At 42.9% G+C, this 26,609-nt stretch overlaps 1 protein-coding gene and 1 non-coding gene across 2 annotated transcripts in view; one reads left to right on the forward strand and one right to left on the reverse strand.

Moving 5' to 3' along the window:
- Nucleotides 1–26,609, reverse strand: part of LOC120874837 (protocadherin Fat 3-like) — a 209,288-nt gene that overhangs the window by 118,868 nt on the left and 63,811 nt on the right. The window lies entirely within an intron of this gene.
- Nucleotides 19,125–19,233, forward strand: LOC120874904. The gene has a single exon (XR_005723745.1). It is a non-coding gene; the product is annotated as a U6 spliceosomal RNA (small nuclear RNA).

The raw sequence follows: 26,609 nt of genomic DNA on the forward strand, positions 1-26,609 counted from the left end.
CAGGCAGATTCTATATTGTCTGAGCTACCATGGAAGCCCATTCTGCTCCATTCTATTCTCATTTTCTTCCACTGACACCTCTCCACCATGACCATTCATGTTATGGCTATAACTCGACGTTTTATCTCTTTCTTTGTTACGTGCTAAAGGTTCTAACTACAAACACCTCTGAGTATCACTCTCCAAGAGCTTTTTTTTTCCCAGGACCACAAACTTATTACCCTAGTTTTCATCCATTTACTGTCGCAAGAGTCCAAGTGGACTTGCTGTACCTAGGGTCTCACAAGGCCAAAATCAAGCTATCAGCAGGACTGGAGTCTCCTCCATAGGCTCTGAAAAAAGAATCGCTTTTGTAGCACACACAGATTGTTGGGAAGATCCTTTTCCTATGGTTGCAGGACTGAGATCCCCAGTGTCCTACCAGCTGCCCACCGGGGGTTGCTCTCAGCAGGCAGAGACTACCCTCAGACTCTTTCCACATGGTCCTTTCCACAGTCAAAGACACCAATGGCGTATCAAGTCCTTCCTGTGCTTTGAATCTGGTTTCTTTCTGCTAATAGCTAGAGAAAACACCCTCCTTTTCAAGAGCTCACATAATTACATTAGGCCCAAATATAGTTTAGTTTATTAACTAAAAAACATTATATTGGTTGATGAATGTCCTTATTATATCTGCAAAACCTCTTTTGCCACTGTCTTAGTCAGTGCAAGCTGCTCTAAGAGAATATCATAGATTAGATTAAACAGTTTATTTCCCACAATTTGGAAGGCTGGGAGGACCAAGATCAAGGTACAGGCAACACTGGTGTCTGACAAGATCCCCTTTCCTAGTTTGCAGACATCCCCCTTCTTGCTGTACATGGCAGAGAGAAACTAAAAGAGCTCGTTAACAAAGCAGGGCAAAGGCTAATAGAGTTCTGCCAAGAGAATGCACTGGTCATAGCAAACACCTTCTTCCAACAACACAAGAGAAGACTCTACACATGGACATCACCAGATGGTGGACACTGAAATCAGACTGATTATATTCTTTGCAGCCAAAGATGGAGAAGCTCTATACAGTCAACAAAAACAAGACTGGGAGCTGACTGTGGCTCAGACCATGAACTCCTTATTGCCAAATTCAGACTGAAATTGAAGAAAGTGGAGAAAACCACTAGACCATTCAGGTATGACCTAAATCAAATCCCTTATGACTATACAGTGGAAGTGAGAAATAGATTTAAGGGGTTAGATCTGATAGACAGAGTGCCTGATGAACTATGGACAGAGATTCATGACATAGTACAGGAGACATGAAACTCGAGCCAATTATACAGAGTGAAGTAAGCCAGAAAGAAAAACACCAATACAGTATACTGACACATATATACGGAATTTAGAAAGATGGTAATGATGACCCTGTGTGCAAGACAGCAAAAGAGATGCAGATGTATAGAGCAGACTTTTGGACTCTGAGGGAGAGGGAGAGGGTGGGATGATTTGGGAGAGTGGCATTGAAACATGTATACTATCATGTAAGAAACGAAATGCCAGTCTATGTTGGATGCAGGATGCGGGATGCTTGGGGCTGGTGCATGGGGATGATCCAGAGGGATGATATGGGGTGGGAGGTGGGAGGGGGATTCAGGATTGGGAGCTTGTATACACCTGTGGTGGATTCATGTCAATGTGTGGCAAAATCAATACAGTATTGTAAAGTAAAATAAAGTAAAAATTTAAAAAAAAGAAAGAAATGCAAAAAAGCAAAATGGCTTTCTGGGGAGGCCTTACAAATAGCTGCGAAAAGAAGGGAAGTGAAAAGGAATAGAAAAAAAGGAAAGATATACCCATTTGAATGCAGAGTTCCAAAGAATAGCAAGGAGAGATAAGAAAGCCTTCCTCAGTGATCAATGCAAAGAAACAGAGGAAAAGAACAGAATGGGAAAGACTAGAGATCTCTTCAAGATAATTAGAGATACCAAGGGAACATCTCATGAAAAGATGGGCTCAATAAAGGACAGAAGTGGTAGGAACCCAACAGAAGCAGAAGATATTAAGAAGAGGTGGCAAGAATACACGGAAGAACTGTACAAAAAAGATCTTCACAACCCAGATATCACGACGGTGTGATCACTCACCGAGAGCCAGACACCTTGGAATGTGAAGTCACGTGGACCTTAGAAAGCATCACTATGAACAAAGCTCGTGGAGGTGATGGAATTCCAGTTGAGCTTTTTCAAATCCTAGAAGATGATGCTGTGAAAGTGCTGCACCCCATATGCCAGCAAATTTGGAAAACTCATCAGTGGCCACAGGACTGGAAAAGGTCAGTTTTCATTCCAATCCCAGAGAAAGGCAATGCTAAAGAATGCTCAAACTACCGCACAATTGCACTCATCTCACACGCTAGTAAAATAATGCTCAAAATTCTCCAAGTCAGGCATCAGCAATACATGAACTGTGAATTTCCAAATTTTCAAGCTGGTTTTAGTAAAGGCAGAGAAACAAGAGATCAAATTGCCAACATCCACTGGATCATGGAAAAAGCAAGGAAGTGCCAGAAAAACATCTATTTCTGCTTTACTGACGATGCTAAAGCCTTTGACTATGTGGATCACAGTAAACTGTGGAAAAATTCTTCAAGAGATGGGAATACCAGACCACCTGACCTGCCTCTTGAGAAACCTGTATGCAGGTCAGAAAGGAACAGTTAGAACTGGACATGGAATAGCAAACTGGTTCCAAATAGGAAAAGGAGTATGTCAAGGCTGTATATTGTCACCCTGCTTATTTAACTTCTTTGCAGAGTACATCATGAGAAACGCTGGGCTGGAAGAAGCACAAGCTGGAATAAAGATTGCAGGGAGAAATACCAATAACGTCAAGATATGCAGATGACACCACCCTTATGGCAGAAAGTGAAGAACTAAGGAGCCGCTTGATGAAAGTGAAAGTAGAGAGTGAAAAAGTTGGCTTAAAGCTCAACATTCAGAAAACAAAGATCATGGCATCCGGTCCCATCACTTCATGGCAAATAGATGGGGAAACAGTGGCTGACTTTAGTTTTCTGCGCTCCGAAATCACTGCAGAAGGTGACTGCAGCCATGAAATTAAAAGACACTTACTCCTTGGAAGGAAAGTTAAGACCAACCTAGACAGCATATTGAAAAGCAGAGACATTACTTTGCCAAAAAAGGTCCGTCTAGTCAAGGCTATGGTTTTTCCAGTGGTCATGTACGGATGTGAGAGTTGGACTATAAAGAAAGCTGAGCACTGAAGAATTGATGCGTTTGAACTGTGGTGTTGGAGAAGACTCTTGAGAGTCCCTTGGACTGCAAGGAGATCCAACCAGTCCATCCTAAAGGAGATCCGTCCTGGGTATTCATTGGTAGAAATGATTTTGAAGCTGAAAAGCCAATACTTTGGCCACCTGATGTGAAGAGCTGACTCATTTGAAAAGACCCTGATGCTGGGAAAGATTGAGGGCAAGAGGAGAAGCGGACGACAGAGGATGAGATGGTTGGATGGCATCACCGACTCAGTGCACATGGGTTAGGGTGGACTCTGGGAGTTTGTGATGAACCAGGAGGCCTGGCATGCTGCGGTTCATGGGTTTGCAAAGAGTCAGACACGACTGAGTGACTGAAGTTAACTTAACTAATCTCTTGTTACAAGTGCACTAATTCGATCCTGAGCACCTCACCCTCATGACTTCATCTAAATCTAATCATTTCCCAAAGGTCTCACCTTTAAATATCATCATATTGGGTGTTAGATTTCAACATATGAATTTAGAAAGACAGAAACTTTCAGTTCATAGCAACCAAATAATTTAACGTTACCATTCATGTGATATTTTGTTTCCAGTCCCAGGAGTTTGGTTGGAGAAACTAAGATTTTGGCTAACAGCTGAGAGATTTTTATTCCAGCCACAGATGTGCATTCTGTCTGTGCAGGGCACTCTGGAAGGGCCAACATCCATGCCCCTGGGAGCGTCCTCAAGCAGCAGTGGTCCGAGTGCTGTGAACAGGGGTTGCCTTGGCCTCAGCTGGGATAAGTCTGAAGTGTGTCACACACTGTCTCCCAGAGCTCCCTGGAAGGGCTGAGCTCCTCTGGGCGTACAAGCTCAACGTCTTCATGACCCGCCCTTCACTGGCTTCTCTCCCCACTTGTCCCCATTTCCAGACCCCCTGCTAATGTTTCCTGGGATCCCCTGCTACTATAAGACTTGCATTCCAATCCTTGCCTCTAATTCTACTTCCGGGGAAACCCATTATCCAAACATTACAATGTATATCCCCAATTCTGCACTTCTACTGGGCTCTTCTTTCCATCCAGAAGATACCTCTGATGTATCATCTCCTTGTCTGTCACCCATTGTTCAAGGCTCTGGGCCAAGCTCCACCCTCCCAATCCTCGTCAGCCCTTCACCTGGGGAGACTGCCACCATCCTAAGAACTGTGTGCCTTGCAGAAGCACAGGTCTCCCATGAAGATGTTTACACGTGTACTGACTTCAGCTGCAATCCACAGAGTAAATTACGAGGCCCTGGGGTCAGACAGCCTGTCATGTTCCTTCTCACCTCCACCAGAGCATCTGTGCTTCTGTGCAGTAGCTTTGTTCCATGTCTGCGGAGACAAAGTGAACTTTTGAGAAATGTCCCTAAATGAAACCATGTGTTTTTTCTTGAAGGAAGATTCCTTATGGATTTATTTTTCTATCTTATGGGGAAATCCGGCTTTTACACTGTATAATAAACATACCTAGTAAGACAGAGCATATGAGAGAAAAGTGCTAAAATATTCTCAATTCTGCTTTAGAACAGAGCACTGGAGCCCATGTGTTGCAGAAAATAAATTTAAATAGCTTAGTGTTTTGCTACTTTGAGACCTTTTGTTAATACTGAAGCAACAAAGGTCCTTGTAAGTGAAGGAATCTGGGCATCAGAGAATTCAATTATATGCAGCATGAAACTGATATGGAGATCCCTGATGCTCTCACAGAGGAAGGCTCTCCCACAAGCAGCGATGTGCCAAAGTGAGGACTGGTGCCTCTGTGGACATTTCCTTAGATATGCGACCTTGACCAGCCCTGGGTCCCCAGGTTTCCTAAAGCTGGTGTGACAGCTTGATCGTGGATGTGGTGGCTTGGTTGCTGTACAGTCTACGGTGCACACCAAATGCCTTCAGGTCCCCAGCAGCTCCTAAGTCCAGTTCCCATAAATACGGTGTCCCAAATGTATCTCAGAGAAAAACACATCTGATCCAGGGGGATCAGACGCTGTAAAAAAACCATGAGGACAGCCTGGCCCTTTCTCAGTCCCTGTGCTTCTTCTCCACTCTGCCAGTCGTGAACCAAGTCAGGGCGTGATTTCCCTCATCCCAGCAATAGTATCCCCGTGAACACTGGAACCTCACTGAATATTTTTAAACTCAAATTTTGTTTCAGTTATAAAATTAAAAAATTCAAACACTAGATAAAAGTATGAAGAATAAAGAAAAATACACTGTATTCTAGAGATGGAGATGGCTGCAGAAAATGGTAAATGTATTAACATCACAGAGCTGTTTTCTTAAGGATGGTTAAATAGGAAATGTTATGTTATATATATTTTTAATTCAATTAAAAAGTCACCCAAATGTAACCATTATTGATATTTCGGTTTAAATCCCTGCCGGACTTTTATGAATTAAGGCATGGGCCATCATCCATACACATATATTTTTATGAGATCACATAAACATGGTATTTTACACCTGCTGAATCATTTTAACATTATCTCGGTGATCTATGTCAATTAAAAAGAAATATCATTTTATCACTAGATAATATTGAATTATATAAACTTGCCATCTTTTAAACAAGCCCCATTATTAGATATTTAGGTTGTTAGTTTCACCCTGTTATTTCTGCGTACTTTTCTAAAATCAGAATTCCCAGGCAAGAATGAGACATATTTGTAAGTTTTTAACATACACTGTCAGACTACAAGCTATAATTCTACTTTATCAAAAGAAAACTTCCCTTCCTATATAATTTCATCAACTACTCTCCTTTACTCCAGGTATAATCATATCTCTGTCTGTCTGTCCCTCTTTCTCTCTCTCTCACACACTCACTCACATAAACACACACACACACACACACACACACACAACTGAACTTTAAATTCCATGTCCTGGCATCCAAGACCAGCCATGATTAGGTTTCAACTACTTTTTTCGGATCTGAATCTCCCTTCTTGAATCCATGCATGACGCAGCAGAGTCAAGCTGGATTACTCCTCATGTTCCCATTAAGACTCTCAAGTCCCTGTCTCTGTGTCCTTCCTTCCTGGAATATCCTCACCCACCATGAACACCTGTTGAAAATGTAATTTTGCAGATCAGCTCAGAGAGGATTTGTTTCACGATTCTCCACACTCCATCATAATAATAGCTAAAGTTTACTGAAATGAACTGACCTGGTGGCTTATTTCATTTAACTGAAAACAGCCCTATGAGCTACACTGAAACTATTTCCCCCTTGCGTGCAGATGAGGACACTGAGGTTAAATAACTTGCTCAAGGTCAAAAAGCTAATAAGAGGGAGAGCTGGCTCCAAACCCAGTATCTCTACCTCCAATTAATCACTGTATAATTAACACAGGGAAATAGTTTAAGTTGGCTTTAAGTTTCTCATTGTTAAAATGCATAAAGGTAAATTAGATAACCACAAAAGTATTTTCAACTCTGATATGCTATGAGATTTTAAGAGTTTCTTAAATATTTCACATCTCAGTTTGCAAGCCTTTGCATCCTTCAAAATGAGGATGAGTGTTTATTTACTGCCTACTCAGACATTCTAAGATTCCATCCACTAAGTTTCCCAGGAGACCGGAATGAGAAGTCCAACCTTAATCAATGTCATAGCTATTACTACCCTTCCCAGTGATCGACCGATTGACTAACCCAAAATCCAAAGACAGGAATCAAGACAGTACTGAGGAAATAGTGTCATAAAACTACTTTCCACCTAAGACTGAAATTTCTGGAAACTTCCATGACAAATGCAAAAATATGCCTTCTCTTAATTTTTCATTTGAGGACTGCTGTGCAACACTCCGCAGTCTCCGGGCTTTGTACTCAGGAGGCAAAACAACACAGAACAGGCGCCAGAGCAGCAGAGCGGGCCCGTCAGAAACCCTAAGTCAGAGGCCAGAATGGAACGGAGGGACCTCTGTCCCACCCAGACTCGTTCCCGGATCTGAGAGGCGGACTTTCATCTCCATCTCTAAGAAGAGTGGCGGCTGACAGAACCAGGAACCACGCCAGGAAAAGCCAGGTCCTTGAAGCTTTGCTCAGCTGACAGTGTCTAAATTCTGGAAGGTGGAAACCCATTCCTTCCAGAAAAGATTCCTGTCAAAGCAGAGATAACTTTGGGCATCAAACTAAAGGGAGTGTACAGAGCTTTTCACACCAGAGAACTTCCAGGGTGTCTCCTAAGTGAATGAGAGCATCCTCAGAGTACTTTAATTTACGCATCTACATGCTAGAAATCTGGGAAGTACTCGGCCACAAAGACTTTGTGAGGTCAGAAATGGCATTTTATTCGACTTAAAATCCCCAGCGCTTACCAGAGAACTAGACACAGAGTCAGTAATGAAAATATGAAGAAAACAGGAAGGGAGAGAGAATCCCAGACTGAAGTCCTTAGGAGCTGTGTTACCAGTTTCGGCTTTCTTGTGATTCTCATGTCAGTTAGCATCAGTCCCAGTATAGATACCTGGGAAGAGCCACCTACTGGGACACTGAAATTTCATGCATAAGGACAAAAATCTAGAGAGAATTAGGGACAGCTGTTAATAAATATAAAAATGGCTTTGTGTGGCGAACACCGGCACGCATTGAGCATTGTGCGCACTGCTCTCTTTACCCAATCCCCAACATGACTCTCGGAAGCAGACGTTACATGCTGCTGCAGAGGAGCAGACGCACAGGAGGGCAGACAGTCTATGTCACACAGCCGATCAGCAGTGGAGACCGCCTTGTGCGTCAAGATTTACCTGGCTTGAGAACCAAGGCTCTGAAGCAACATCAAAGACTCTAGGAGGCGAAGCTTTGACAACAGCTGCACGAGACGACGATGCAGACGCAACATCCAGCAGATGACGTGGGAGCGATTCCAAGTCCCTAAAATGCGACTTCTCTCCGCATCGCATCATGATCAGGGGCTTCTAGGGCGGTGACCTCAAACTTGCCTGACCACATGCTCTGAGAAACAAGGCAGTGTGAGAGTTCTTTAAACTACTGATGAAGATCCTACTTACAACAGATTTATTTTCGAGAGTCAAAAGGAGCACTGGGGCATGAGCTCGTACTGTGCTCTTGCTGTCAGTGGAACTGATGCACGTAAACATGAGCACGAGAGTGACAGTCTCCTTCCATCCTCTTTCCCAAACATCACGTTTGTGACGCACTGCCAGGGAGGACCAGGAGCAATCCCAGCAAGAATTTCTGTCGCAAGACCCACCTTGCTCTCCTGGCTTATGAGTTCAAGTCCTCAACTCACAAGGCTCCCTTAATCCCTTGTGAAGTGAAACATTTCAAGACCCATAGGGCCTCTCACCTGATCAGTATCCACTGAATCTCATCCTTCTCAACCCAAGTTAATGGCTTTCCTGAAAAAGTAGCTTTCTATTGCCACTTAGCAAGAAGCTCAGCCCTCCATGAAGGTCTCCAAGGGTACTGAGGGTTGGGTCATTCCCCGCCAACCTCAGGACCCAGAACAGGCAGGGCTCAGTAGGAAGCTCATGATGGTAATTTTCCTAAGCAACCAGAAAGCTCTTTTAAAGAAATCCAAACAAGAGAAAAGCTTCATTCACAAAGCAGTTCACTGCAGCATTATTTACAATAACAAAAGAGAACTGGTGAATATATTAAAGGTCCAGCAGGGAAGAACTCTGAATGACTTAAATGTGACATTCTCCCATGATGAAGACTACATCTCACATGATGAAGACGGCAGACAAGACTTACGGGAGGTACTTATTGTCGCTGGAAAATGTTCCCTTATAAAGTCACCTGAGAAAAACACAAAGCACAGAAGTATGTAAGCCATGCAATTTTAACTTGTTAAAAGCTCACAGAAAATGAGGTGGAAAGGAAACGCTCAAATGTTAATGATCCTACTATACTCTGATTTCTGTTCCTTTTTCACACTTCTTCAACAGCTTCCGAATGACTGATAGTTGGCAAACAATCCTTCTAAAAGTAGGGGAAATGCAACACTTAATGAATTAAGCACAAAGTTGACTACTGGGTCAGCAAAGATGAAGGATGAGCAATTCATTTGGATATTTTTCAGTATAGAACTTTGCAGAATTCTCTTTCTTTCTCCAAAGATCCTAACAAGGCCAGGTTTCTGCTAAGGGTTTACTGGTTACTCTGTTGCAGTTTACTACAGGGCAAAGCTGCCTAGAGGTCAGTTCCTGCCATTTGGTGAAAATTAATGCTTTTGTGGATTTTCTGGGCACTTGAGAGCCCTCATACTTTCTCTTGCAGCGAGAGACATGGAAAATTATTGACTACCTACAAATATACTTTTACAGCAGTTTCTATAGTTTAAACAATGTGTCCCAAACAACAAAGCTATTTAGCAACATTCTTCTCTAAACATTTCATGAAACATTTTATAAAATGTTAAAAGTTTTAAATACAAAGTTACATATAACTCATGCTTAGTAAAAAAGGGATCTAAACCACCAAAGTGAAAAAATACTTTTCTTCTCTAAAAAAATTATTTCAAGTAGCCACAAGGTCAAATTGGCAATACTCAATAGCCAATAACTACAAATAAAATTAAATAGCACCACAAAACTCCTAACAAATTGTCCGGCCTCAGCACAGTCTTAGGGCTTTAAGGAAAGCTTTGAGCTATGTTCATCCACCACCTCTTCCCTAAGTGGTGTGCTGGGTAATTTCCTATGACAGCTCTGCTGGGCTATGACGCCCAGCTGTGTGGTCAAGTGCCAGTCTCGATGTTGCTGTGAAGGTGTATTTTCATTCTTAATTTTTCCTTTTTGTTGGCCATGCTGGGCCTCCGTTGCTACGCACCGGCTTTCCCTAGTTGTGGGGAAACAAGGCTGCTCTCTAGTTGTGGTACATGTATTTCTCACTGCAGCGGTTTCTCTTGTTGGGGAGCTTGGGCTCTAGGGCAGGCAGGCTTAGTTGCCCCAAGGCATGTGGAGTCTTCCTGGACCGGGGATCGAACCTGTGTCCCAGATTCTTAACCACTGGACCATCAGGGAAGTCCCAAGGTATTATTTCACGTGGTAAATAATTAAATCAATAGACTTCGAGTAAAGTAGATTACCCTCCAGAATGTGTGTGGGCCTCATTCAATCAGCTTCAAGATCTCAAAAGGTTTCCCAAGGAAGAAGGAATTCCCCCAGGCCTGCACAATGGCAACCCTGCCTACTGCCTGCAGCAGAATTTGAACTTAGAAGATTCAACTTTTAGCTGAGTATCCAACCTACTGCTGGCCTGTCGTATGCATTTCCAACTTGCCAGCCCCCGTAAGAATGCACGTCAATTCCTAAAATAAATCTCAGTATTCCCCACCCCCTCCCCCCACCCCCGTCTCTTCTGCTCCATACAGAGATAGATGGATCTAGATGTGTATAGATCTATAGATCTCATGGTCTGTTTCTCTGGAGAACTCCGGCTAATACAGGCAGAGTGGCCATAATTCTTAATTAGCTTGAGGCAGGCCCAGTTTACACCTGTTGTAGTCTAATTAAGAGCTACCCTTTTCCCTCTGAAATGTGTCCTGGCTGGCATAATAAATCACATGATCTCTTTATACACAGAGCTAAAGACAGATTTATGATATTCCTAAGTAATGAGCTCTTTTTACTTAAAATGTTGTGTTTCAAACTTTCTGGTGACCCGCAATAAGAAATGTATTTTCTGTCACAAAACATAACTGAAGCTCATGATGTGCAATGCAATGATCTCTATTATATTTTATAATGTGTCATTTCAAATGCTCTCTGCAACCCACTGACTTCACAGCATGATCCATGGATGGGATCATAACTCAGTTTGAAAAGCATTGACTTAGACAAATGCAGGGCTGGCTGGCAGGCAGGGTTCATAACTGCCCCGGGGACACGTGGTGACAGAGAAGAGGCAAGAGCAAGGCCCATGTATCAGAGATTCTACTTGGTCTATGCTCCATATAGTCTTCAATATCACTTCTCCTAGATATAAATAAGTGAAAGTGAACGTCACTCAGTTGTGTCCCTCTCTTTGCGACCTCATGGACTATACAGTCCATGGAATTCTCCAGGCCAGAATACTGGAGTGGGTAGCCATTCCCTTCTCCAGGGGATCTTCCCAACTGAGGGATGGAACCCAGATCTCCTGCACTGCAGGCGGATTCTTTACCAGGTAAGCCACCAGGGAAGTCCCCAGCAATAGTATATAAAAACCCACTTTAATGGCATCATCTTTGAGGATTTAAAATAGCTCACTTAGAATTTCATCACCTTCACTAGCCTTGTTGGGTAGTAATGTTTCCTAAGGCCCACTTGACTTCATACTCCAGAAGTGATGCTCTCGAACTGTGGTGTTGGAGAAGACTCTTGAGAGTCCCTTGGACTGCAAGGCGATCAATCCAGTCCATCCTAAAGGAAATCAACCCTTAATATTCACTGGAAGGACTGATGCTGAAGCTCCAATACTTTGGCCCCTTAATGCAAAGAGCCAACTCATCGGAGAAGACCCTGATGCTGGGAAAGATCGAAGGCAAAAGCAGAAGGGGCAGCAGAGGATGAAGTGGTTGGATGGCATCACCGACTCAATGGACATGGGTTTGAGCAAACTTGAGGAAATGGTGAAGGACAGGGAAGCCTGGCATGCTGCAGTTCATGGGGTCGCAAAGTGAGGCATGACTTAACTGAACAACAAAAGAAATATAAACACACCAATTAAGAATATGATTCTGAAGTGTTTTCCTTTAGTGAATCTCCAGTTTCTTGTGAATCTTACACACAGAGAAGAGGCAAAATGATTAATACTGGCATCCTATTGGATTATGCTATCTCTAGCTTCACCTTTCTCCAACTCAGTTAATTTCCCTTACAGAAAGACCCATAAAGTCCAGATTCCATCTGTGGCCATTCAGTAAATATTCATGGACTGCCTGTCAGACACAGGGCAAGGTAGGGTTTGCCTGTTGCAGAAACCAGTACTCGAGGAACCAAGCACCACACTCGGAAAGCGGGAGAACCAGGTTTATTACGCTGGCGAGCCCAGAGGAGTTAACATTCCAAGCTCTGAGCTCTGAACAAAGGGGTTACAGAGTTTTTATAGACAGACTCTAGTGGGCAACACTAGCTGCTGATAGGCTGGTTTAAACTAAGCAGTTTCACTTGCGCGGGAACAGCAGTCAAGACAGGGAGGGGGATGCCTGACCTTTACACAGACAGGCATGATTAAGCAGGTTGGCAGGGGCTGGGTGACTGCAATGAGCAGGACAAGGGTGAGTGAAATAAGCTCCAGCTCCTAGTATTGTGAGTGCCCGCTTTCTGAGACCATGTGACCTATGTGATCCAGACTTTACAAGGAGCAAGCCAAGTTACAGAGGCAGAAGGACCCAGTGGTGATGTAAAACTTGAACTTTTCCTGTTCTTCCCTAGCCAGCAAGTCCCAGCAGCTTTCAGCAGCCATAACCGCATGTCTGTATGCCAGGCTCCTTGGCCCATCTTCAGAGTCCTTTTAGCCTTTTGTCTCCTTCACTGCACACCTTTCCACGGCCGCTGCTAACACACTCATCCACACATGCACCCTGGTCCCAGCATCTCGCCATAGCCTCGGGTCAAGTATTCTTCTCCCCAGCCCCAGGCACCCTACCAAGTTTCTCCTTATCAAAGACTGTATCCCTTCTTCTTAAAACTGCCACTGTTTGCAGATGACATGATGCTATATACATAGAAAACCCTAAAACTGCTACCAGAAAACCACTAGAGCTCATTGATGAATTTGGTAAAGTTGCTGGATACAAAATTAATATACAGAAATCTGTTGCATTTCTATACATTGACAACAAAATACCAGAATGAGAAATTAGGGAAACAATCCCATTTGCCATCTTGTCAAAAAGGATAAAATACCTAGGAATAAATCCACCTCAGGAAGCAAAAAAAACCTGTATTCCGAAAACTATAAGACACTGATGAAAGAAGCTGAAGACCACACAAATGGAAAGCTGTATCGTGTTCTTGGATTGCAAGAATGAGCATTGTCATAGTCACTATGCTTCCCAAGGCAATCTACAGACTCAGTGCAATCCCTATCATATTACCAGCGGCACTGGTCACAGAATTAGAACAAACAATTAAGGCTGCCCTGTGGAGCTGAAGAAGTGAGGGGGGTCAGGGAAGCACAGGGCAGAGACGGGCGGGAACGGACCGGAAGTGTCAGGTAAAGGGGGCAGGGCATGGGCGGTTCAGGACTGAGTGGGTGGGGACAGAGGGGGACACGCCGCTGGGACGCAGCCAGGGCAGAGATGAGGTGCTCTTGATGGAGAGTCAATCACACACGACAAGAAAGGCCAAGGACAAGGGGACAGGAAGGTGCATCACAAAGTGATCAAGCCACAGGCACAGCCCAAAGCTCTGTTCTGCCACACTGGCTGGGGGACCCGACAAAGGCCACCTCCCCATCTCAATTTCAGGATTTGCAGCTGTCAGATAGGAAGGAAAACCAGCACTTGGTGGGCAGCAGAGGCAATAGGCCTCGTGAGGAGGTCTAGCAGGCTGACTGCAGGCTCCCTGGGACCCGGTCCACAGCCGTCCCCTCTCCCGGGCCATCGTGCATCCCCGCGAGACTGGACAGCTGCCTCAGGCTCCAGTCTCTGCGATTACAAAGGCACAAGGAGTGGTCGAGAGGAAAGGAAAACACAGCTTCAGTGTTTTGAGAGTGACTGTCACTCAATTAAATGCAAATACATTTTTAACCAAATGACGGTATTTCAGAAAGCTTCCTTTTCAAGTCTGTTTGGAGAGCAAAATTTAAGATCTCCAACACTTGCTGATGTAAATTCCATAAACCCAAGTAAGCAGACAATTGTTCAATTACCATACACATGGTCACTTGCCAATTAAACAGGAGGAAGCTAAAAAAAAAATAATGCAAATGCCTTATGAAGGCCTAGATGGCTTCAGCAACAGACTGCAAGGGACTCAACAGAGAATAAAACACCAAACTGAAACTTATTAATACAAAACCAGGCATCTTTTCTAATTAACTTTGCAGACAAGAGCTGAATAAATTAAAATTGAATATCTTCTTATCTAAAAAGTAGAAAATGATTTTTTTTAATATCTAAGCTCTCAGCAATAAGAAACTACTAAATAGCAAGCCACAAAATTAATGTAATTAAATTCAAAGTGATATTCAGATTACAACATTAAATGTGAAATTTGACTAAAACAAAAACCGAAGCATTATTCTTCATGATATATTCAGATAAAATCATCTTATCTAAGCCTCAAAGACTGATCTGTTCATTCTTTTGAAAGACATATTTCCATTGAGTTGTGCAATATCAATGGGCAGGCAAATTATATGAGACAGAAAAACATCAGTTAATGGAAAAATGAGAAAGTTAATAAACAAAGTCAAACTGGGTATTTTATGAGTGCTGTTGAAAATACAATTCATAGAAGTAAAATACCACCATTATGACTGAGCATAATAAACCGATTACTTGTCTTAAAGGCTATGTGTGATAGAAATCATTTAAATCAATTGAGTTACTGTTTCTTAGCAATTTGATAAAAAGGGAAAACAGTGTAACGGGGAGTCAAGTACTCCTTTGGGAGGTGAAAAACAAGCCAGCTGGGTTTCTAAGTGCACCTTAATCTGTTTGTGTATTTTCCCCTTGTTTTAAAAAAAAGACAGGAAAGATTTCCTAAATCAAGCTGCTAGAGTCCTGGAATTTGTAGAATTTAAATTATTATTACAGATTTGGTTACGATGGGTATTCTCTCGGTCCTCCAAGCCCCATTGGAATTGAGAGGCTGATCACCACTCACTCTGACCTTGACTCCTGGAACTGCTGAATCCTTTGGGACCAGAACTCGGATGTGAAATCCCACTCACTGTGAAACTGGGTGGAAAATGTGAATGGAGGCTCCAGAATATCTCCATGAACTAAGGCTGAGTGAAGCCATCCACAGGCAATCTTGGTTCAGCTTTTTCCCACTGCATCCTTTATGAGCATCAAACAATGTTCACTTTGGGGAAAGCAGAAATCGTAATGCATGGACTTACTGACAAGACCATTTCCTTTTTCTTAATTGAAATACAGTTATTTGGAGGAATTCCCTGGTGTTCCAGTGGCTAAGTCTCTGCGCTCCAATGGAGGGGGCCTGGGTTCGATCTCTGGTCAGAGAACTAGACCCCGCATGCTACAACTAGGAGTTTGCATGCCCTAGAGGTTCTGCAGGCTGCAACCTAAAGACCCCTCACGCCACAGCTAAACACTGAAGGTCTCGCGTGCTACAACCAAGACTCAGCACAGCCAAACAAACGACTAAGCATTTTTTTAAAAAGAAAAGAAACACAGGGGATTTACAACGTGGTGTTCGTTCCAGATGCACAGCAAGCGAGTGAGTTACGCGTGCACGCGATGCTGCTGATTGTGGAGGTTTGGTCGCTCAGTCGCGTCTGACTCTGGTCACGCCATGGACACAGCCTGCCAGGCTCCTCTGCGCGTGGGACTCTCCAGGCAAGAATACTGGCGACTGGAGTGGGGGGCCATTTCCTTCTCCAATACACACAAATACACCTATTCTTTTTCAGATTCTTTTCCCTTACAGTTTCTTGTAAGATACTAAGTATAGTTCACTGTGTTATATGGTAGGTTCTTGTTGGCTATCTGTTATATGTACTAGTGTGTGTATGTTAGTCTAAGGCTCTTCTTTTTACAATCTATAATTATTAATTAAGTTGTCCTCATAAATATTAAGCATCAATAATATCCTAAGGGAGGGTTCTGCAAACTTTCTCTGTAAAGAGTCAGAAAGTAAATATTTTCAGTTTTGTGATTCAGAAGGTGTCTGTGGCAGCTATTCAACTCTGCCTTGTGTGGTAAAAGCTGTGTCCCATTAAAACTGAACAAAATCAGAATCTCCCTCCCTCCTCCCATCCCAGCCATCCCTCTCAAGAGGGAACAGACCTATGTTTACCCGTGGCTGATGCATGCTGATGTACGGCAAAAATCAACACAATATTGTAAAGCAATTATCCTCCAAATAAATATAAATGAATAGATTTTTTAAAACCAACAAAATCAGGCAGCCAGCCTACAGGTTGGGCTTTGCTGACTACTGCTCTGACAATCAACTAAAGAAATAAAAATGAGCTTAAAATCTAAGTGAGCTTTCCATGTTTTTCTGCCTTGGACATCCTCAAGGAAACAATCTTTTTTATTACACAAGTTCCCCAAATTCTTTAAAGTCTCTATGAGGTTACCCTTGAAAGATGGAAAGTTATCCCTTGAGTCAACTGTGATTCTGTCTAGCTGGAGGGATGGCATAAAGTCTTCACACAAATTAAAAAGAGTATACCTGAAATTGAATTGCTGGCTCCAGACTCTTACTTATCTCATTTAAGACTAGTCAGGGGCCTTGGCTTTAGTGACGGGTACACAGTTGGGATGAACAAATATACAACAGTAACAGCAGTCATAAAAATAAGGCATTAGGAAGGCAGAGAGTAAAATTCACCTTGGTAATCCATTCATGAAGATAAGCACTAACCCAACACACCTAGGGATTAAAGAAATCCAAGGTCTGAAAGAAATGTCATACAATCTTCCTATCTCTGCTTTATATCTTATTATTAATCTTCATGGGGATCTTCAGCTTTTTTAAGCCCCAAACTCTCTGCTTCAGGCACATTTTATAGTGGGATTAACACAAACTAGGGCCCCATGAACTTCCTGGATCTTTGTAGGTCAATATAACTATCCATCACCTGCAACCTATACAAGGTTTTCCTGGAAGTCAGGTTGACTTAGCAATGTGCAAGCCCCTTAAACCAGAGGTCCCAACTTCTGGGGTCTAACCTGAAGTGGAGCTGATATAATAATAATAGAAATAAAGTACACAATAAATGTAATGCACTTCAATCATCCCAAAACCATCCCACCCCTGGTCCTTGGAAAAACTGTCTTCCGCAAAGCTCGTCCCTGGTGCCAAAACGGTTGGGGACCACTCGCTGCCTTAAGCGACTTTTAAGAATGCTACATGGAAACGAACATAGCATACTACTATGAAATTTAAGAACATTCAACAGGAACTGAAATGTTAAGTGTTCATGAAAGCTGTTTTATCATTAAATGCTTATATAAGGAAAATGAAATCCAGAAGTCATAATAAGGGTTCTGGTTTCCCAGGGAGTTTATATAGAGAACGCTAATAATTTAATATAGAATATGGATTGGGGGAGGGGAACAGGAAGCCTGCACTAAAGGGCTTTCAGATTTGGTGAATGCAAGTCAGAAGTCTCATGGGGAGGGGGCCAGGGAGAGGCCAGAGCCTTCTGTGAACACTCCTTTGTTTTGCTGATAGTTTCTGAAAACTAGAATGATGTTTGGCCAGGAGGTCCAAATATTAACAAATGTTTTCTTCTCCAAGCCAACTGATTTCCTAAAAGCTGTAACAGGCACACCTATGTTTTGCAAAGACTGAAAGCACTCTGTGCGGTGGTTCCAGCTCTGTTAGTAACACATACCACAAAGGCAATTCCCAGCAAAGTTATGTCAATAAACACAAACAAACAAATGGAATTTCGATTCAGAAAAGAACCCGAACACATTCCCGGAGCAGACTGCATTATGCATCTGTTACTGCAGGTGGGGATGAGCCCTCTTGGCTGGAGTGCTCCCCAGGGCAGCAGGGTCGGTAAGCCAGAGGCACAGAGAGGCAGATGCTGCCCAAAGCTGCATCTTCGCCATGGTGTACGGCGCCTTCTGATGACGTGACACACCCCGTCACACGCGGAGGGCGACCAAATTACAAGAAGACACCAAGTCGGAGAGATGCTTGGTGGTGTCATACGGACAAGTTTGTGTTCTCTGCTGGGGAGAGAGGAAGCTTGTTTAACTCTTTCACCAAAGCTGGTTACTGTTATAGTTATTCCTAAATATCATTTTAAGGTAATGTGTCTGTGGCTGTGCCGGGTCTCTGATGCTGCCTGGGCTTCTCTGCAGTCACAGCGCGGGCTCCGTAGGGCAGTAGCTTCTCTTGCGGAGCGCAAGCTCCGGGGATCGGGGCCTTCAGCGGTTGCAGCTCCCGGGCTCCCGCGCAGGCTTAATTGTCGTGGCGTGCAGGCTTAGCTGCTCAGAGGCACGTGGGATCTTCCTGGATCAGGGACCAAACCCAAGTCTGCTGCATTGGTAGGCAGAGTCTTTATCACTGAGCCACCAGGGAAGCCCCTAAATATTTTTTTTTAAAGTAATTGCTTCTCTAGCCTAGTAAATGGCTTCTTCAGGGTATGAGGTTATCACTACATAAAATACATTTTACTAAGTAATCTAAAAGATATGGAATAGTATATGGAATACAGTTGTCCAGCATGAGGCAACTGTTGAGACACGTGAATTATTCTCCTTCATGTGTCAAAATATATTACAAGGTCTTTTGATAGGTAATGAGATCAGAGTTGGAAGGAGAATTTAGATAGACACACAAACAGCTAATTTTAATCAAGATGAGAGACTCCACTAAGTGACATCCCTGAGGTGACACCTCCCATCAGTGACTGTAGAAAGGAGGCTAGAATTCTCACCTCAGAAGCCCCTGCGCACCCACTCAATAGGTACACAGGAGGCACCTGCTGGTTTAAGGGGAAAGCAGCTTCTAAACCTACTACTACTATGTCCTCTCCTAAACTTAAGGAAGATGGTTCTCACCTAAATTTAAGAACATCTATTGCTTAAATATCAACAGGGAGGACAAGTGATACTGTACGCCATTATTAATAGAGCCAGAATCTATTACTTTAGTTGGGCTCTTTTTTTTCTCAATTTTTTTTTTTTTTTTTAGATTCTGTAAGTCAATTCTTTCCCATCCAGAGTGGTTTAAAACTGTGTTGGCTTTGGCAGCACATACACTAAAAAACTGGAATGATACAGAGAAGATTAGCATGGCCCCTGAACAAGGATGACATGCAAATTCATGAAGCATTACATATTTTTCTAGTGACTGCCAAGAGGGAGGTGGTGGTAGACAGTAAGAGTGGGAGTGTGGGATTAGCAGATGCAAACTATTATATATAGAATGGATAAACGAGGTCCCACAGTATAACACAGAAACTATAGTCAATATTCTGTGATAAACCATAATGGAAAAGAATATATATATACACATACATATATACACACATACATACATACATATATATATATATATATATATATATATATATATAACTGAGTCAATTTGCTCAACAGCAGCAGTTCAACACAGCACTATAATCCAACTACAATTCAATAGAGATAAATTTAAAAGAAAAAAGACTAAGTTATGTAAAAATTCCCATCTGTGCAACTCTGCTCACGCTGTGTGGCTCTCTCCAGTATGTTCTCCATCATGTCTTTTCCTTTTCTGGTGAATTTCTCTCCTTCTGATAACACGATTCAGGTATCATTCCCTTTCTGAAGTTTTCTCTGAGTCACACATTCCTCCTGCAAAGTTGGTAATGACCTCTTTCACGCTAAGCGTTTACCTTAGCATTTCTGAGGCTATATTCACCCATCACACCCCTTGGTAGTTATTGGTTTACACATCTGTCTTCCAGATGATATCTTACAGAAGAGCACAGTCCATTCTTTTCATTTTGCTATTTCCAGAATCCAGCAAAGTATCTAAGTGGTATCTAATATGTGTATTTTAATGCTGAAGAGTCAGACACGACTGAGCAACTGAACTGAACTGAATGCTGAATTTGAGAGTGGACAATTCAAAATCAAGTCCGTGGAATGGGTTTAATTATCTAATGAGAAACACAAACCTGTTATCAGCTGACAGCAAGCTGTTCCCCATAGCTGTGACTTAGAAATGACCTTCATAATAGGTTAACAGTCTTAAAGTAGGAACTAAACTAAACTCAACAACAAAATCACCACCATTTCATAAGAACTATCAAAAGAGCAGGTTGTACAAAAGCAATGATGACTAGGAATTCATTTCTAAACTTGAAAAGGGAAATTAATCAAATGATTGTCTCAATAGCCTTTTTATCCTCTATTCCCTTGCTCCATCTACAGGATCATTCTGCATGGTTGGTATTATCTAAGGCCCCCATCCATGCTGCCTTGGCCAAATTTCCCTGGCCGCTGCCTAACCTCTAGCATCTGTCCTGCCCACTCTCTGCTCCCACCAAAGGTCAGACACGTCCATCTTTCTCAGCAGGATGCGGACAGATCTGCTCCTGTGAAGGGTGTGGAGCAGCCCTGAGGAAGCATCTCACCAGTTTCTGTGTGCTGGCCTCTGAACCGGGACCCGTTCAACAACAGTGCCTCGCAGGTGATCTCGCGCCTCACGGAAACCTCATCTATCAGGCAGCTTCTGGGGTAGGTTGCTAAAATGCTAATTGCTTTCAAGGGGCTGGTGGCAACCATGCAAGCTGTTTATGTCACGAGCCAAGTCCATGTCCTGTACTGGATAAAGCACTGATGAAGCTTAGAGATATCTGATCCAGGTGGCTCTGCCAGTGGTTTCTTACACACACTTAACAAAACAGCATGTTCATTTTCCCAAAGAAAGAAAAATGTAAAAGAAACTAATTCAAGGGTCATAGAAATTAATTATCATTAATGTTAACATGAAAAGTTAAACAGGTTTTAAGGAGTTCTGACTGTGGGACAGTGGTTTGTTTAAAAGACAGCAAAGAAAAAAAAATCTTATACTGGAAGACGAATACATTGACCCACATGATTGTTCACACTGCTTCTCACCTTTCAAGTGGTAGAGGCGCAGACGTCCCCCGTGGTCCAGCAGTTAAGAATCTGCCTGCCAATGCAGGGGACACAGGTTCGATCCCCGGCCTGGGGAAGATTCCACATGCCTTGGGGCACTAAGCTTGTGTGCTCTTTGAGTCTGTGCTCCAGAGCCCGGGAACCACAGTGACTGAACCCACGCCCTGCAAATACTGAAGCCCGCATGCCCTAGAGTCCACGCTTTGCAACAAGAGAAGTCACTGCGGTGAGCAGCCTGTGCACCGCAACCAGAGCAAGCCCGCGTGCGGCAGCGAGGACCCAGCACAGCGAAACACAAATAACACTTTTTAAAATTAAAAGCAAAATGGTGGAGGTTATAACAAAGTATATTTCAGGGGGTCATTTCGATCTTGCAAAGCCAATGGTACCAGGGAAACTCCCAAAGTCAGTCCTAGACTTCAGATGCTTTGAACCACCTGCCTTGTGCCTAGCGGTATTTTTATTCCTTTCTGACACTAGATGTTCTTTTGTTCAACCATGACAAGGCAGCATTTTCCTAAACCACAGTCGTGGATATATGAAGTGTGGAGCAAGTTTGCTCCAGTGATTCTCTACTCTTCTGAAACTGTGGCCAGCACAAGGGGAATAAAATACAATTCTGTTATTCTAGTGATGCAGGACAGATTAGCTAAGGGCCTGGGGCATCTGTTCCCACTCCAGGGCTTCTGATTCTATGCCCATCCTGATTCAGACACGCCAAGAACACACAAACACCCAGGAATGCAGTACCCAAGGCAAGTAACAAACTGAGAGGCTGATCAATCTGTGGAACGCGATCAGCACTCATTGCTGAATAAATTAGATCAAATGAAAACATATTTCAGAATTGGGAAATGACAGGATTATTCTAGGCTTGTAATTTTACAAAGCGAACAATTTAAACAAGCACCGTGGTTCTTCATGCGGAAATTGGCCAGAGGATCCATTTTTCCCCTCGCACATCAGGAAAAGAAAGTTTCATATTTTTTTTCAAATGGGAATGTTCAGAATCAAAGATGTCACTGCAAAAATATTAAAACACAAGCCACATTTTATCCAAGTAAGTGTATTCTTTAGATTTTTTTGAAGCCCAGTTGCAAGAGAGTAATACGTGGTGCTCTCCTGCTGAGAAAATTATGCTGTTACTATATGCAGCTTTGTCAAATATGTTTACAAGAAAGAGTATCATCTAAGCTCATGTGTTGTATTTCTTGTAGGCGAAGAGATAGTGAAGAAATACAAAACTGATGCAATGTTTTAAAAAGGCAAAACAAGGAAAAACAGGCTAAAATTAAAATTCGATGAACGCAACTACATTTTATTTTGCAATGGAAAACCACATGTGCCAGAGAAATCACCTAGGGGGTCTAACTTTCTAATCAACATCAAGTATTCTGTATTGGCCAGAACACCAACCCAGGACACATTTTTCTGCTTTAATCAGAAAACAGCAGACTCTCACTTGTTCACTAGATTTAGGGGAGGTCTTGATTTCACTGTAGCTCCTAGTGCCCTGCGTAAGACTTAGGGGCCTGGGGGCGATGATCTCTGCCACCTTATTTTTATATGTGCATGCTAAGTCACTTCAGTCGTGTCCAACTCTTTCTTTGCAACCTCATGGACTGCAGCCCACCAGGCCGCTCTGTCCACTGGATTCTCCAGGCAAGAATACTGGAGTGAGCTGCCATGCCCTCCTCCAAGGGATCTTCCCCACCCAAGGACTGAACCTGCGTCTCTTATGTCTCCTGCATTGGCAGGCAGATTCTGTACCATCAGCACCCCCTGGGAAGCCCTGTTTCTAGATAAGTGATTTTTATATAAGCAAAATGACTCAAAACAAAGGCTGAGGATAGAAGAAGAATAGATGAGAAAGATAGGAGATGGTATCCCAGCGTGAAGCAGAAGAATAAATTATGAGAGCTGAGCATTACTCACTGAGCAGTGACCCCTCAAAGAAGCATGTGTCCAAGAGCCCGCTCAGACCTCCTTGCATAACATGCAAAGCAGACGGAGAAGGCAGGGGTGGCGTCCCCTGTTCCTACAGCAACAAATGAAAGGACACTCTATGCCAACTTCACCAAGATAATACACATCGGTCTCAGAGTTCCAGTGAGCCTGGGCTGTGAAAACACCCTCTCCTCTGTGAAAGGCTCCACTGAGACTGGCCACACCTTCATCTCAGCTCTGCTAAGAACATTTATTTAGTCTTCAACGCTTTACAGACTCATGGGTCAGAAATTTTCCTCTCCTGCCTGTCAACATATATGGAAATAATGTTCTTGGTGAAAACTCAAATGACCATACAGAAAAGTGTCTTAAATTTTCAACTTGGTGCTATTCAGCAAACCCACCCACGCTATTTCCTCTTTTATTGCTTTTAGTTCAAGCAGGAAATGCTGAAATTCTAGACCTCCAATCGCGTGTGAAGGGGCCTCTTATGGAAGCCCAACGCGGACTGAGGATCTCTCCATAACCGATCTTTCCTTGTCCCCTACCCGCAGAAACTTAAACAGGAGAGAGAGATAAGAACAGAGGTTCAGACGGACAAACGTGAGGCACCACTGGCTGACATGGCCTCTGCATCCTAGGACTAGAAGGAAGAGCAGACGACCGTGGTGGCTAAAAGGCACCAATGAGACACCAGAGACAGTCCACAGAAACAATGACTGTCATCTGCTAAGCACCGCCTGTGTTCTTTTACACACACTGACCACTTGATTGTCACATGGCTTATGCTGATATCATGCAAGATGGATCCTTTTGTTCCCACTGTACCGCGGAAGACAGGCCACTGGGTTGAATGTCTGGACTTTTGCCCCAATAAATGTGTTTTCAAACCCAGAAGGGCTTCTTTGCTGACTTTAAAAACTGCATAGGTTCACATTGTGGGAGTTCAACTTTTACTCTATTAAGACAGCATAAGAAGTTAAAAAAAATTTTTTTTTGAACTTTGCTAATCACCTGAGTTTGAGTAAGCTCTGGGAGTTGGTGATGGCAGGGAAGCCTGGTGTGCTGCAGTCCATGGGGTCGCAAAGAGTCGGACACGACTGAGTGACTGAACAAACTAAATAAGTTAGGAAAAAAAGAAATGCATTTTTATTCATATACAGAAATCACAATTGCTATTGAGTCTGCAAACAAAGGCCAGGACATACATGGAGCTAAGATTCCATGTAATCAATCCCAAGTTCCCCATGAATCCAAAAACACTGTGTTAAAAACACTGCCCCACACTCTCTTATTTCTGTAGGTAAATTCTCACAAAGAAAAAATAATATGTGGGACTCAAGATATTCATCCACTTTGCACGCTGAGGCAGAGACCTCAACCAGCACCAGGTATAATCTGGGTCTTTGTAACTTTGGAGAAATATGGAAAATTTGAGGAAAGCCCAGACAAGAGCAATGAAAATGATAAAAGGGCTGGAAGGTAGGAGAAAAGGCTGATGAACAAGGATTAATTAGCCTGGTGAAGAAAAGGCAGTGGGGAACTTAATATTCTCCTTGAAATATAGCAAAGGCTGCTATACAAAATATGATCGCCATGATTCACAATTCCACTGAGAATGAAAACAGAGGAAACAGGCTTATGGAAAAGCACGACGAATATGGATTAAGTATAAAATAAATCTTTCATTCGAAGACTTGGAGGCACTAAAATAGATGGTGGCTTGAAGACTTTGCAAATTTTGCCTTCCTGCAGTGCCTACTCTCGTTCTGTCTGCTCCTCTTGCCAAATTTAAATACCACCTCCCCCACGAAACCCCGAGTCTCTCTTTATACACAGAATATTTCTCAAATTATAGCAAGCATCAGTAACACCCGGAGGGATCAGTAAAATCCTGATTCCTGGGCCCCACCCCCAGAAGACGTTCAGAGGGAGCCAGTGAAATTGCACGTCCAACAGGCGGCGGATCAGAAGACACTTCCGGAAGAAACGACCTATATGCGGTCAGTCTCCCCCTACTTCAGGTCTCGTAGAAATACATCTACTTCTCTGGGCAACTGTCACTGTCGTCATTCAAGGCAGCACTAGTGTTAAAGAACCCGCCTACTGATGCAGGAGACATGTGAGACGCGGGTTCAATCCCTGGGTTGATCCCTGGGTCAGGAAGATCCCCTGGAGGAGGGCGTGGCAACCCACTCCAGCGTTCTTGCCTGGAGAATCCCATGGACAGAAGAGCCTGGCGGGCTAAAGTTGTAGGGTCACAAAGAGTGGGATACAACTTAGCACAGGGACACATGGCAGCTAGTGCACTTTTCTATTGAACTTTGGTCTGATTCAACTTTGAACTGTCTACAGTACCTAGCACAATGTGAACAGCATGCCCGTGCTAAGTAATACCATCCTTCACCATTCCCTTAAAAGTGGGCCATTCTATGAAATAATGCCATCAGCAGCACCATGGATGGACCCAGAAATTATCATATAAGTGAACTAAGTCAGGAAGAGAAAGCCAAATATTATATGGCATCACTTAGATGTGGAACCTAAAAACATAATACAAATCAGCTTACGAAACAGAAACAAACCCACAGACACAGAAAACAAAGTTATGGCTATGCAAGAAGCGGGAGGAGGAAGGGTAAATTAGGAGATGGAATTAACATATACACACTACTATATATAAGACAGATAAGCAACATGGATTTATTGTATAGCAGACGGAAATATAGTCAATCTCCTGCAATAACCTATAATGGAAAAAAATCTGAAGCTATAAACCTGAAGCTAATACAATGTTGTAAATCCACTACAGTTAAACAAATTTGTTTAAAAAGTGTATCATTCTGACTTTGTAACTTGCCTAGAGGTTTTCCTAGCGTCATTTCTCGTGTATTATTTTTTCCTGTTTCTTTGCCTAAGTGACTCCACAGCGTTAAGAGCTTCCAATCTAGGCACATGAAATTGTCACATATACCAACAGTATCTAACAGTCAATATCAAGAAAAATATCTAGTGTGATATATGAAAATTTCCTTCTGATAAGGTTTATTTTCCCTCTGAGTTTTGGCTTATGTCCCCAAGACTATATTCCAAGGAAAAGGCAGAAAAGGAGCTGTATTTTTAATTTATTGTTTATTTTGCCTGGTTCTGGCAGGAAGGGCAGGGAGGTTAATGAGCAAATGAGGACCTGGCGTGTCTGAAATCATGCTGGTTGCAGCTGAAGTGCAGGTCAGAAGCTGATCTGGAAAGTTACTCACTAAACTCCCCCTCCTGCCCATCAGCTATCGCGCTTACTTACTAAGAATTAAATGCAAAACAAATGACACAAGAATTTACACAACAGTAAAAATATGGACCCCCCCCAATGGAAAAAGTGGGGATATGCCTCTTAGGCTTCAAGTTAACTCAATTGATTCAACAAAGGTGTTTCTCAGATTATATGCGCAGCAACTGGGTCATCATATCACAATCTCTCAGATGTTTCAACAGCATGGGTAAAGTTCCACTCTTCCCTTAAACTAGCCCCAGGGATTATTCACACACACACACACACACACACACACACTACAAAAATGTCTCCTACAGTGAACTTTTAAATGGCCACAAAAAGCAATTAGCATGTAGGTGAATAAGCCAGAACAGAACAC

Source organism: Oryx dammah, unplaced genomic scaffold, assembly GCF_014754425.2.
Source record: "Oryx dammah isolate SB20612 unplaced genomic scaffold, SCBI_Odam_1.1 HiC_scaffold_15, whole genome shotgun sequence".
NCBI classification, from domain to species: Eukaryota; Metazoa; Chordata; class Mammalia; order Artiodactyla; family Bovidae; genus Oryx; species Oryx dammah.